At 40.6% G+C, this 15525-nt stretch overlaps 1 protein-coding gene across 5 annotated transcripts in view; it reads right to left on the minus strand.

Moving 5' to 3' along the window:
• Positions 1-15461, minus strand: part of GPR63 (G protein-coupled receptor 63) — a 29535-nt gene extending 14074 nt beyond the window's left edge. For 2 of the 5 annotated variants that reach the window (XM_048298257.1, XM_048298262.1), the window contains exon 1: positions 15107-15461. The gene's annotated coding sequence lies outside the window, so the exon portion shown is untranslated. The other 3 variants (XM_048298261.1, XM_048298259.1, XM_048298258.1) reach the window with 3 other exon arrangements.
• Positions 15462-15525: the final 64 nt, after the last annotated feature.

Below are 15525 nucleotides of genomic sequence, written 5' to 3' on the forward strand. Positions count from 1 at the left end.
AAGAATAAGCTTTAGGAACATCTGTAAGTCACCTCCACACTGGAATAAAAGATGTCAGGATCCTTCAGGAACAGGTTTCTAAATAAATGATGTACACAGCAGTTGAAGGACAAACCAGTCAATGAGTTTACAGCAGCCTTTGGCAAGGGAAGCAGTAAGAACAAGCTGCACTCTAAGACCGCACAAAAGGTACTGACCCCTCCAATCATTCAAGTGCTGAGCTTCTGTAGCTGCAGCCAACTTAACACGGACTTCAAACAGTCAAAGCAGAAGGCTTGATTTGCCAGACTGGCGTCTGCTGAGACATCTGCCTTCTGCAGAACACATTATCTAGCCACAACAGAAGTCGGTGTCTGAAGGATTTTTCTGATAGTGATACAAGTTGTTTCCCATTAGCACAAAAATTTGGTCTGTACATCTATTCCACAGAACATGGAGAGAAGGAAAACACAATTCTCAGATTTATCTATGAATAAAAGAGATAAAATGTAGCCACTGGATTATTATAGACTTTCTCCATTTGGTTTGTTCCCTCTTTAGTGAGGTAAGTAATATAAACTGTTAATCTTCCCTATTCTGCTCTCTGGAGTGTCAAAGAAGTGAAAAGGTTTGCAAGGAGGCAGAAAACTACCAGGAGCCTGGACAGATTAAATACCTCGATAACCTGTAAGATCTTCCCACCAGACAAGCACATCCTCTGACACAGGGGCCATTTCCAATATCTCCTTACATGATCACAGAAAACATTCCCTACTCTCATTAAAATGAAAATATCTTTAAAATCAATTTACACAAGCATCCAAAACATCACAATGAAATATGAAATTCTTTCACTTCAAGCCTCCAAGAAGGAAAAAAAAAAAAGTACTTTTTCAAAGTAAATCTGGAAAATTTTAATAAACTGGGAGTACCTTGCAGAGCTTGCTGGGCAAGATTGCTTTGGGTAGTTCTCTGTTGACAGTTTGGGGTTAACACTGTTTCACAATGAAACTCCTTTTTTCCACTCCATTATAAATGATTAGTCAAGCTTTTTTCTAAGAACAGAGGGGAAAAGCTCTGTAACTCTTCATGAAGTTTGAGTGCAAGGATTCCTGTTCATGCAAGGAACTCTAGTTGTGGAATTACAGCCTTGATGATATCAGCATTTAGACCTGGCAGAGCTACTGAAAGGGTAGTCCTGACCTTTTCCTCCTTCATTCACTCATTCCTGAACCCAGCTCCCCCCTCCCAAAGCAGAAGGAATAATCTGGACTAAAAGAGACCCTGGCAAGCAAATTTAAAAGCTTCGTATTTCTGGCCTGAAGCTGTGAGATGCTGGGGAACACACATCAAGGTTTAAGATGTAGATTTAGCTTCTACATACTAAGAGGTATTTTAATTCAAGACTGTCCTGTGCCACAAGGATGTGGCAAGTTTTTGCACAAGGATGGTGCAAAAACTTTACTTACTGATGATCATAGGGAAATTTGCATCTTATTAGGTCTGTTTTGATTCCCCAAAGCAGGAGCTGTCATTTCCACAGAACTAAAATCACAAATATCTTAAACATAATCAAACTTAGGTGTTTCCCACAAGTGTTCAGATTACATCAAAAACTTAACAAGAGGCTAGAGAAGGTCAGAAATATTATGAAACTGCTTTTCAAATGAGTTGTAACTTTGTTACATGCTTTACTGACAATTCTCTATGTCTCCTTGTGCCTAGTCTATAGCTGTATTTTATCAAGTTTTCCTAACATTTTCTTGGGATACTAAGTCAAACCACAGGCAACAACAAAGTGAAATACTGAAAGCTTACTTCCTTCACAAAGAAGTCAGTCCATCAGAAGATAATAAGCAAGTAAAAAACCCAGCTTCAAGTCAGAAAGCTTTAAGAGAGTTGTCCTAAGGCTATCTTGGCTTTTCAGCTACAGAAATTTCTCCAGTATATTCTCTGAATGAAAGACAGAGATCTGTGGAAATGTTTCACCTTCATATACTGTGGGAACCCAGAGTGCAGAGAATATTTCTCTGCCTGTTTTGAGGGGTTTCACCCCCCTGAACAACACAGCTTTTGACCTCTGTCCGTGGAAAAAACTGCCTACTATTAGAAAAGAACTAGAAACTAAACTAGTGTAAATTAGGTGATAGACTACCATGTAAGATTGTCACAGGGTGAAAAATTTAGAGGTTTTGGGTTTGTTAATGTAGTAAATAGATAAAAGCAAAAAAACATCAAAATGGAGGATTGTTGTTGTTGTTCTCCAAACCTTCTCCTTCTCATTCTACTACTTACTCCATATTCTGCTGTAAAAGTAGTTTGGGATGATTGGACAAAGAATTCCACAGTTCCTGGCTGTGTTACTAAATAATTGGTAGAAAAGTAAAAATAATGTACGTTTTTAGTAACAATTGGTTAATTTATCTTTAAAAGGCTGTGTAAATCTTGATAGTTGGGCTTTTCTCCTGCATTCTCTGCTTAGTGCTGTGTCTGGATCACACTAGCGACTCTTTTTCTCTGATAAGACTTAATAAACAGCTATCAAGAAGCAGCGAAGACTGAGAGTCCCCATTTGTCTCTTGAACTCCTGGCAAGGACTTTAAAAACTCTTTCCCATCAGGAGAGGTTTGATTACAGCACGAACAGTGTCAATATACCTTAAGGTAAAGATCTAAAGGCTCCTTGCATTACATCATACTTACTTCCTCTGTAGTGCTCCAGTACACCTAACACACAGTATTGCATTGCCTTCTGCTAAAAACAGGGGAAGATTAATTTTTTTATTTGCCAGTAGTTTCAACAACAGCTGTTAACATACTGTCTTCTTTTGTAAGAGAAGGCTTTCAAAATTCAGCTTGTAAAAATGGTCGCGCCAGCAGCAGTACTCTACACTGGTGGAATTGAAGCTCTCTATCCCACAAAACCAAACCTGTTTCTTGAAACAAAATTTATTTTAACAAAAAAGCATATTTTTTATAAAAAGATGCAGGGATGCTAATGAAAAGGTGATTAGAATGACCAAATTTGTACTCTCTTCACACGCTGTGCTGCCCACACGTTCCTGGGATTCGATTTAACTCCCAGAGCAAAGCAATCAGCCCTGCTCCTGCTTTTCCCACAGGGATTCAGGTGATGTTAGAGCCAAGTTCTGTGCCTGCCCAGGAGTCTTGCTGCTGCAATACAGGTGTTACGGATCCGGCTTCTTGGCGCTTGGCTCACATGGAAGAGGTGCTGGTAGCAAGCCAAAGGAGGTAACTCCTGCTCGCAGCATCCTGTTCTGAGAGTACTCAGGGGCTGCAATGGTAAGATTTAGCTGAGAACTAAGCAAAGGTTTACTTTATATGCCTATTTATATTATAATTTTTCTTCTCATACATATACACGTGTGCACATGTGCATATATTGCCAATACTTATTATCATCATCATCATCTCTGTTCAGCCAAACATAAAATGCTTAACAAATAATCTACCAGTTAGTTATAAGTGTTTCTTTGATTTTTTTCCTCCAGATTTACCCAAGACTTTGCTTTTAGTCTGTATTAGTCTATTAAAAATCAGCTACATGTTACAAGAGTAACTTACCTTTCCTAATACAGAAACACAAAATAAATTATTTTTGGGTCATGCCAGCCAACTGGAATAACAATTTTAAGACAACAACTATTTTGGAGAAATAATCCTAGTCAGAAATCTATTCACACTAGAGATTTTAAAAGGCAGTTAAATTAAGAGTTCCCATCTGGACAACTCTCAGGGTAAGATGACGTATTACAGACACTCAGACCCTATGCAATACAGGCACTAACAATTTCTGTACAGACCCAACAAGCAGGGCTTGGAACATGCATCCCAAAGAGATAAAAAAACATTGATTACATTTGCAAGCCAAAAACATTTAAATGAGCCATGATGATTTTTAAAGCACACTTTTGTTTCCATGTAATACATGAGATCAGTACTTCAATGTTTTTCGGGGTTTTTAATTATAAAAACGCAAAGCAAACAAATATGTGCATCAACTGAAGAATTCAAATCCTTTTTAAGAACAACCTTTGTAAGTACCTTGTAATTGCTTGTTATGAATAAATTAACAGTTAATCAAAGGGATTTTGTACTACTCATTAGTTCTGTGCTACTTGGGAACTGTTAAGCAAAGAGTAGACCAAATCAAATGCCTTGCATAGATAGTTAACAGCAGTTCTGAGTTCACAAACTTCATATTTAAGAAAGGCTTCTTTCCATGGAAAAGCTCCTTCAGTACTAAATTAGGGATTTTCACACTATTTTTAAAAAGTAACGAATACAAAAAAGCCAAAAACCTGAAAAAACACACAACCCCAAAGAACAACCAACTGATACCACCAAAAAAATAAAAACATCCCAAATCCCTCAAACCTACAAAGAGAAGTATTACCTTACCAGAAAGGTGTAATCCATTAATTCCTGTTGTCTTCCACTTTGGTAGCTAAAGATCATATTTCCCTACTCAAGCAAAGGCTGTTTAAGTACACCCAACTAATGAACTCTGCAAATAATAACAGTGTTTCTTCAGTAACAGAGAAGTTTATTTAGTCTCAATTTATAGATGAAATTGATCCTGAGAAAATACTGTATGGAATTTATCATCCTGCACCCAGAATAACACTAAATAGCATAATAAATGTAACATATCACTTCTAATTCAATTACGGCTACTCAGTAACAGCTGAAAAATTCAGACTAAGAGACTCATATCAACTTTTTAAAAGACCAAAACCCACAAAAGTTAGAAACAACTCAAAGTTATGGGCATGATTTATAGGAAAACAAGTACAATGATATCCACCACAAGATCAGAAAATTAAACCCTTGCCTCTATGTTCTGTCTAAATCTCTTTATAAACCTTAATAATACTGCTGAAATTAACATTATTCAGCACAACACATCAAAACCCAATACATGTAAAAATCAGAAGTGATGCTTCTGCTCTATTTCCAACTCAGGAGAAAAAAAGAAAAAAGCTCTTTATCGACAGCTTTCTCACGGGTCCTACTGCTTCTTCCACCACACAATGAGCGACTTATAGGAGAAATTCAAGACACCAGCAGCAAACAGCCAGCAGGACAATTGAATATGCTCAGTTCCAAAGCCCCTCAGCAAAGGAGCAATTAAAGAGGACAAGTCAAGTTTTACATGCTATGAAGTTCTAGTCTGTGCCTAGTTACTGTTCCAATAAAAAGACTGTGGCAGATCTTGATCCATATGCAAACTGACAGTACTCATATAAATACAATAAATCCAGTCATTTGACAATCATGGAGGGAAAAGTTATGGTGCACTTAAGGCCATCTCCACAGAGACCTCTGTTGCCTACCTGGCTGAAAAGACCAGAAACAGTTCTCTCAAACGTACTCTAAATAACAGTTCAAACGCTCCATGTTGGGAAGGTTTAACACTGCTGGAACAATGACACATTTTCCAGAATGTGTTTTACTGAACACAGTTTAATTTCAATTCACAACACATAGAATGGAAATTCTACCAACAACCTGTACATACTTGAAAACCTTCCTTAGCCTTCCACTTTATATTTAGCTCACAAACTACCTTTGCTTGGCAAGTTCTTACCATTTTCAGTCTTACCAAGTGCTCTCCAGAGCTCCTTCTTGTTACAGAATTAGCTAAGGCAAGTTTCTGAAGCTCCACACACTGAACCATTACCTGTCCTCCCAGTCCACCTTGCCAATAGGAGAGGTTGCTGTCTGTCCTGCAGGCTCAGCTTACTTAAGTCTTTATCCCTATTAGCTGCATGCTTAGCTAGAATGGCTCAGGTATGCTTGCCCTTCTCACTGGTAAGAAAAAAAAACACCTCTGCTCTATCAGTCAATAACCCTGGTCTGGAAACTTGATACACTTTCAGCAAAAGCACCAGGAAAAAAGAGCCAAGTATCTTCTTGGGCAGAGCGAGTATCAAAATCACAATGCCCTTGCTCCGAGCAGCTTCATGTATGTACATCAAAAAGCTATAATACAGATGTTTATATATGAAGTTCAAAACCTGTAACTTCACCAGGTCTGCAGAAGCTCTGTTCTTTCCCAAGTACTACAAGGCAACTCAGATTACTTCCTCATCTCAGTTTCTCAGTCAGACCATACTGCTGCCAGGTCTTTATACACTGTTATCTATCCACTGGTCAGTAGTTTCAATGATTATTTTAGAACCTGTTTCACTGTACAGCTTCTGCCCATTTTCTAATTTCCATAGCATATTTTTGTTCAGTGACCCACATGCCAGGTAGTTTGAGTGGGAAGTTACGGTACCTTTTATAAATACTAATAAAGCAATGAAAATTAACGAACCATAAAACACAGGAAATTAACTCCTCATCACATCATCTAGCTACCCACCCAAATGAGTTTAAAATACCAGCTTCAAGCAGTATGATATTCTAGGGACACCCAGTTGCCACTTCATTTATAGTCGGTTTCCTTAGCAACACTATAATCCATCTGGCTGCAGAAAGCTAAATTCTCAAACCATATCCTCCCGTACACCGGAAATAGGCTCAAAACCATTTATATTTTAAATGGCATACAGTCATCGTGATTACTGAGCGTATAAATGAATCTGGAAAGGCAATAATGTCCTTAAAACACACGCAAATTCTCACTGCTCTACTTTGAAAAACTGGTTCCCATACTGAGAATATCTTCCACCAAGAGTTTCAGAAATAAAAACACTTCATCTTTGTTCCACCATGGCCAGCTGAAGAGGCCTTCAGAACTGCACATGGTCAATCAATTCTCTGAAGATTTTTCTAAGAGAAGTAATTTGCAAGACCTAGGATGCAATGCCATTAATGACAGCCAAAAAAACCCTGATAAAAGTTGATCACATTACAAAGTAGAGCCATTTGTCTTAAAAAATGTTCAACTTTTTACATCTAAAACTATAAAGATCATCTATACAAACTAAACTAAAAATCCAGTCCACAACAGTAATGTTTAAACATTAAGAGTGTAAAAATCACAGGTTCAAATATTCATGAAATCCAGGTGAAGAACTGGAGGGCGACTAGCAATTTCCCAATGAAACTGGATAACATCAGACCTTTTATGACCAGGATGAATGAATACAACTTAAAATCACAGAATGCATCTTAAGCATACACCGTTTTGCATGAATTCAGCAACTTCAACCTTGCAAAGGATATTCTACATATCTGCTTAAGTAGAATAAAACCACCACTGCCTGTATCTCAAAGACTCATCAACAGCAAGCCAGTCTTTAGTCTACAGAAAAAATAACTCTGGCATGCAATGAACTATTTCAGTTCGGCATAACTTTGTGTGACTCTGCTGCACAGTGGTGGCACACAAGTCCACACTGCCTGACCTGCTGACAGCAACTGCAGAGAGATTTGAGCAGGCTGAGCAGTGAACTGGGTAGGCCTTTTGCAATGTCTGGCAACTTTGGTAAGTGCTTATCAACATGAAATCCCAACCTCAGACTTTAGAGAAGTATGTTTCCTTACCAGCATCTGGTTTTAGACACACCACCCCCCTTCTCATTTTCCTCCTACTAGGGCTGAGACTGATCTCACCTAATTTCAACACAGCTTTGAGGTAACCACATAAGCTTACTCAGCAGTCAGACAGAACATGCATTTCTGGAAAGTGAATTCACCTAAATAATTTCATGTATCTATTTTATTTCTCTTGTTTCGTAACAGTACTGTATATGAACACCTCTAGCTATCTGCAATGGTCTGCATATGTCTGCCTGAAAATCTGACTCATGCTTCTACGTAAGAGTTACATTATGCTTAATAGGTACATTCCACAATTCTGTAGTTTCAGCAAACTACAGAAACTGTCTTGTCAACAGCTGACACCAGCCCCCCCCAAGAAGTGATTCACCAGGGCCCCTCTTCCTGGAGTTAAGATGCTGGGATCCTAAGTGTGCTCTGGAGCTTGCCAGGATCCCATGAAACATCATAACAGAATCAACATAACCCATCTTTCCCATCTTTTCAGAAGTGTGGAATCTTGGAAGATCACCAAAGCGACTGGTCAGTCTCTGACCCAATGCCTAATTCACACTCATTTATACCAGCATCAAGAAACAAAGCATCTGATTATTTATTCAAATAGCTGCATATCCAAGAACAGAGACAGACTTTGCAAACAGTGAAAAAAACAGAGGGAATATTCCAGGGCTATTACATTTTTGGCCTTGCTGATAATAGCCTGAAGTATATCACTGTATTGTCAGTGTACCATGAAGATGCTTTTTCAAGTCTATCATTTGTGGTGGCTTTGAAAACACACATTTAATCCAGGTTCATTTGGATCTAGGAGTTTAACAGCATAAGTGCTATTACCTGGCATTTCATGCTTTGATTTGATATTTCCAGAAAAGATGAATGCAGTTGGAAATTGCCTTCTTATCAAAATGAAGGGAATGGGGAGGGAAAACACTCCTAACTTCAGTCAGCAAATGCACTCAACCCCATCCCCGTAATAAACACAATGGAAATTTCTAACGGCAGATGCAGATGTCCCAGTATCAGTAGTGCATAGTACAACTTCTCCCTGTTAGAAATACTCTCAACATGCCTTTATGAGTCATTATTAAATACTGCCAAATTTCTTTTAAATGTCACCTCCTTATCATAAGTGACACACTTGGAGCTTGAGCAGACATGCTGAATGAATTCAGTCATGTAAAGGATGGAATTAGCTTTTCTCAGCTCTACCAACTCATGAACCCTTCAAACCAGAAATAAAGCATGTGGTGGGAGGCCTCACTGCAAGTCAGTTGATTCTGCTTCAAAAATAACGAGGTAGTTCCTTTCCAGGCCACATAATTTTTCCAGAGTACTCAATGCAAGCATAAGAAGGTCTGAGGTACTAGTGGTCATGTGTGCACTGTTGAGAGAACGGAAGCACAGATACAGCACACACATTTCTTCAACGTTTCATAACGCGTCTTTGGCTAGACGTGGGAAGTTTGGATTTTTGTTTGGAGATTTACTTTGGTTCTTAAAGCCATTTTGGCAATAGGACAAAGCACTGGAAATTTGGATATGAATACAATTTATAATCATTATCTGCACTTCGGAGTTTATATATGCAAAAGCATATACACACACAGTAATATCAAAATATCATGTGCATTATATGTTCAATGCTTTTAAACACATCCACAAGTCTCTTGTAAGACTCAAGAAAACGGTCTAGAAAAAATTCAGAAGTGACAACTGACAGAAGAGTCAAAATCAAAATGATCAAGTAATAAAAGGCTTGTTGGAGTACTATCCACTGAAAATAAGAACTTAATCAACATATATAATGTGTTTTCAAATTACATTTAAAGTCTTTGGCAAAAAGAAAGTCATCTCTATTCTTCACAAGATATCAGTCTCTTTCTATCATTACACACAATGAACCTTGTACAATCCTTTGAAAAGGATAATTTTATGAATTACACTACTGATGTGGAAAACTTGTAGCAATAACCACTTCTAAGTATCAGGTTTTGAAGTTCTAAGACAGCTTTAGAAAGACAGGGTTATTTTACAATCTGCATTAAAAACACAAGCTTTTTCTTCTGCTTTGCTGCACAGTTTTCCTCTTGTGCCCAAAGCAATCAAAACTGAACACCTCTTGTTTGTGAAATTTTTCTTATCGCTTTTTTCTGCCCCCGCCCCATCACTTTTTTGCCTTTTTAAAAGGGGAGATAATTTGCACAATACAGCAGGGTAATGAAGATCATTTAATTTTCCTGAAGAACTGAGATACAGAGATGAACATCACCACAAAAGAAACACACATTGAAGTTAATTATTAAGCATTCAGAATAGGCTGCAATTAAGACACATGATCATATATGGAGCAATGACAAGAAAATACAGGACTGGAAAAGTGCTCACTAAGGATTAACCTTGCCTAAATGTAGCTGTCCTGAAAGCTGGATAGAATGGCTAAAAGACCCATTGAGACTAACGATACAAAGCAGAGAGACACTGAGCAAATAACACAGCCATAGGTAGAATAAACTACCTTCTGAACACGCTTATTTTTCTCTCCACTGACTGTGCCTGAAAGGCTAGTTGAGACTACCTCACTGTCAGTGTAGTACTCTGCAGATCATTTCTAACAGAGCCCTCAAAAGTAGCCGGTAGTCAGCAGGTTTAAATTTGCCATGTGGGGGGTCCACACACCTAATAAGGTGGAAAAAAAAAAAAAATCACAGGATGACATAGCTGGCTTTCAGAAGCCAAGCTTGAAGACTTATATTTATCTCCTAAACCACCAGCATCTATTCACTACACACAATGAGGCAGTCATCTGATTGAAAATACAATGCATGATCATGTGTGAGAAAGGAGAAATTTCAAACATCTAATCTGTTTCAAAAAGCAAGGCTAGCAGAAGACTTTTATTTTGCCCCCATAAACAAAAAAGTAATTCAACTGATTTGATCAGCCTGTTATTGAATAAAGTGCGTAACCACGGCTGGAACAGAACTGTTTTTTATGTGCTTAGCAAAAGTTAGCCATATTCCTAGCAGAAAGTGTATTATTAAGCATCAGAAAAATATCTGTTGCTTTTAAGAGCTCAAGAACCTCATTCTTCTTGGAGGTTCACAGCAAAGGACAAGGACAATGAACACAAAGATACAGTACGGTAACTTCAATTAGGCTTTATGAAAAAAACTTCAAAGTGACAGTGGTCAAACACTGGAACAGGTTACTCAAAGAGGCTTTGGAATCTCCATCCTTCATGATATTCAAAACTCAAGTGCACATGACGCTGAGCAGTCTCATCTAACTTTCAACCAGACTCAGCACTGAGCAGAGTGGTGGCCTGTGTAACCTCCTGAGGTCTCTTCCAATCTCAATTATTCTGTTGTTCTGTGCCCCAGCCTCAGTTCACTCAGGTTATAACAGCAATTACTTCCTCACTACAGCCTGTAAAACCCAAGCACTGGATCTGAAAGCCAGTTTCCCTTTTGCTTTCTAGGCCTGATCTCCTTGGCCAGCTGACCTGACCCATGCAACTATAGGGCTGCACACTAGATTAGGATAAATGAAGTGACTAGCAACTACAAATTATGTAATAAATCAAAAAAGAAAAGTATGTGGCAGAAAAATGTAGAAAGCAGCTGGGCAACAAGACAGCCCAGAAAGAAACAGGTAAGTAGAATACTGCAGGGAAAACAACAGTGAAGTCACCAAAGAGCATCTCATTGTGGCCAACAGAACAGAAACTGTGCTTCAAAGCTTCACCATCCTCTTCAAGTCAGTTATATTATATTACATAAAAATTAGGAGGCAATGTGGGTTATTTCAGCATATTTTATACATCTGTTATATCTCCCTTCATTGTCAATCCACCTATGGATTATGACCTACCGCTACATTTTAGACAGTTACAGCCTGAGTTGGCATTTACAGGTTCTCATTCTACTAATGACATCAGAATGATCAAAGATACCCTGGGAAAAAATATACCTTTTGCTTCTATTTCTTTTAGGAGTAAAAAAAAAAAAGCACTGGGAAAATTACACACCCACAAACTATGTTAAAAATCTAAGGTTTGAAAGTCAAGCTCTGAAGACTTGAGAAGTAGCAGTTAAACCCTGTGACTTCAATTAAACCCTGTGACATTGGCTTTATCTACGTGACTAAATACTACCTATCCACAGAGAATCCATCTCTGGATTCTTTCAGAAGGTGCATTGCTCATCAACATGAACAAGTGTTCAAAACCTTGCTTTCTCCACAATTATTGTATGACACCATGTCATATCTAATCAACACAGTTCAAGCCTTGTTTTAGTAACTCCAAGTAGGAGAAAATCCAGGAAGAGATGCAAAAGTCATAACCAGTCACTAATTTTCGTTGCCTGATTTGAGATGCAAAGCGTTCTGAAAAAAATTGGGTCCTAGATAGTATAAAGCACAGTTCCCAAAGGCTACATCATCACTACTTAAAAGCTTTAAATTTCCAAACACTTCTGTGCTTATGTGGTCTTGATAATATTCTTTTAAACACAGCTTGTGTATAATAAACATCTAGATCGACGTAAATTAGGTTACAGTTATGCAAGAGATTTCTCAAAGTGCCATTTAAACCAGTGGGACTCCTCAGATACCTCCAACATGCATTTAAGTGTAAATACACCTTACCGAACCACTCCTTTTTCACAGGCAGAGGAAAATAAAAAAAGGATAGCTCACCTTTCTCCTAAACTACACATAGCAATAGCTCAATATTAAGTATTATATTTTATGAGGTTTCATTCAAATGAAATCAACAGGAATTTCACTGAGCCAAGTTGCCTGTTTGGGAAAGTACTTTAGAGCATTAACCCTATGCTCTAAAGTCACATTAAGTCCCACCACATACTTCAGGTTTACCTAAGTATCTAAGTATTATCCTCAGCTGGAAATGAGATAGTTAAACAATTTTCCTACTCAAGTTCAAACTGTGCTACTAGGTAGGTTAGAAAAAAAAGGTTGCCAGCAAATTACAGAGATAAGAAGTACACCATTCTATTAAAGTATTTTATATGTCTATGAGAGGCAACACAACCCGACAATTTTCAACCTGAAGCTCTACTTCTGGATACTACAAGTAGGATTCCTTAGATAATAGTTACACTTCCTCTTGCCTCACTTCCTTCATTTTTAACAACTGAGTCTGACATCCTTTAGAGCATTAAAAAAAAACCCCAAACCCAACTTGCTACCTGTAACAAAATAATTATGGAAATTCCATGTGACCGCAGGCCATGGACTGTCACATCTAGCCATGAGGACTGCTTATGGACATGCATTGCCCTGGGAGCACATTCCCAGGCAACCAGAACAAGTCACATAAGCCTTTTCCTGATCCTCTTTACCTCTCCCCTATGGGCAAGTGGGAGAACCATCAAGCCTTCACCTACTCCCTCTTCACATACATGCACAAGCAGAAGAAAGCAGCCGTGGTACTTCTAAGCAGCTGACTATGAAAAGCAGCATTTAATAGTGCCAGAGATCCTCAATGCAGGAAAATTAGAACACTATGATTGAGTACAGAGTTAAGGGAGGCTACCTGCAGATAGACTACATTACGGATAAACTGTGTCCACACTAGTAAGCCAAGCAATGCCAGGAATCATTCCCTGGAAATGGAATTCACTGTCACACAGACTGCTGAGCTGCCACACACCAGCACAGCATCCTTCTAACACAGGCCAGCTACAGGTCTCCCATGAAAATTTCCTGTTCTGGAAGGCAAGAGAGTTAAGCAGCATTGACAAGGGCTAACCCACAGCACTCGGCTTCAGAACCAGAAAATGGTCTTGGATGCATTTAACTAACCACAGGGAAGTGATCACAGCCTCTCTAAGCTTTATCTGCTGTTATTCCTAGAGAAATATTTTAAAAGTGGCAAATGCAATGATGAAGCACACAAGCAATGCCTGATCAGCAGCACCTGACAAAAGTCACCTACGCATTGTAGCACACAAGAAGAAAATTAGAAACTCGTAGAGTTCATCTTGCCTTGTTCCTGTTTCCTCTGAGTAGGCAGATGTTGCATATGAACTACTAATTTTCAGAGTCTCACTTATTTTCTCACTTAAAAAAAAAAAGTTTTATACATTTAGAACACATTCTTACAGTAAGGCTACTCTCTAATAAAAAAATAATGTAGAACAGCTAAGAGACTGTACTTTTGAGTGCTGATGAACTGGCAGTAAATACTTCAAAGCAAAGTTATTTAAAAATTATTCTTCTTTTAATTACTAGTCATTACCAAATTTACTTCTGTAGACTAAGAACATAATTACTAGTGAGTCTATTTTGTTATGCTGGAGCTACAGCAATGTTGGCAAATACATTTTCACAATAGATAACTGCAAAACCAACAAAAAACCACATTTGACAACTGACAATACGCAGCTATTCTTTGTTACCAGTCTTGAAACAAATCTCCCTGACATTTCTTTACGTTTTCAGTTATCTAGAAATGGTCTATTTAAAAGTGCCCTTTTCATAATCTGATGCCTCTGACACCTTTGCTCTAATGTTAGAATGTGCAATATATCCCACAAAAAATGCATTATGCAAAACCCATTTCCTACTGCTTAAACATTCATTACCCATTTCAGTAAGGACAAACAATTTTGTTTAACAACCCTCTTGGGCACGGATCTAACTTTCCAGCCGTGCCTAGCTCTGACCACTGAAAATTCCTATGTTACCTGTATCTTTCAAGTACAGCTCATCAGTAAATGAACTGTTTTCTTAGAAAAGTGTTTTTGTTGATTTACAAGAAAAACTTTATCGTATGCTTTGTTATATATACACTTTTAAAAATATATTAAGCTGTGTTGTATTACTTGACTTTTACAAAGCAAGTGACGAAAACTATGTGGAACAACCAAATAAAAATTACACACTCTTTTAAGTAGATGAAAAACAATCAAAACTAAGCGAGACGTTTCTATTTCTTTTTTCCAGGAGCGACACGCACACACCGTACCGACACCAGCAGGTTCAAGAGTTGAGCACAAGCAGCAGCCTGATGAGCAGGTGACAGCAAGCAGACAGCTCCCCCGTGCCTCTAAGCAGCGTACCGGAGCGCCCGTCCCGGGGAGGCGGTGGGAGCCAGGCCACCTCTCGGGATGGAACCCCGGCCGGAAGCTCGGCCCCCGCCCGCCGCCCCCGCTCCCGGCCCCGCCGCAGGAGGAGGAAGCCCCCCACAGGCGGCTCCACGGGCCCCGGGACGCGGCCGAGCGCGCCCACCCGGCTCCAACAGTGCTCCCGCCCCCGCTCTGCCCCCGCTGCTCGCCGACGGCTCCGGCAGCCCCTCCGGGAGAAGGGGAGCCCGGCTGCCACTGCCCACGCAGACTCCTCGGGGCGCCGACCCCCGAGAAGTCCTGGCTCACGGGGACGGATCCCCGGGGCTGGAACGCCTTCCTGGTGGTGGGACCGCGGCCGGGGAAGCGGCACAGCCGTGGGCGCTCCCCGCGGTCCCCAGCGCGACTCTCTCCCCGCTCCCGCCACCCGCTCGGCCGGGCAGAGCGGAGCCGGTCCCGCGGAACTGCCGCGCCCGCGGCGCGACCCCGCCGCTCGGCTCGCCTCACCTCACGGCGTGGCCGGAGCCCTGCGGAGCCCGGCGCAGCACAAGCCCGGCCTGAGCCCATCCCTCCGGGAAGTTTCCTGCCATCGCAGCGGCCGGGGAAAACAAAAGCTTCAGAGCCGGGAGCGGGAGGAGGAGGAGGAAGGGCAGCGCAAGCAAAGAAGTGAGGGGCATTGCTCGCCCGCCGCGCCGCTGCCCTCGGCTGCCGACTCCCGCAGAGGGCAGCCCGCTCAGCGCCGCCTCCCCATTTGCTTTGGCGGCGGCTCCGCTTCCCGGCCAGAGCCGCGGAACCGGCGGACCGAGGAGCCGGCAGGCGAGCCAGCGCCTGCTTCCCTCCGTCCGTCCCCGCCTGTCCGCCCGCCGGCAGCACTCCGCGCGCCACCCGTCCCGCCCGCCGCCGCCACCGCAGAGCCCCGCCCGCGC

Source organism: Corvus hawaiiensis, chromosome 3 (assembly GCF_020740725.1).
Source record: "Corvus hawaiiensis isolate bCorHaw1 chromosome 3, bCorHaw1.pri.cur, whole genome shotgun sequence".
Lineage (NCBI taxonomy): Eukaryota > Metazoa > Chordata > Aves > Passeriformes > Corvidae > Corvus > Corvus hawaiiensis.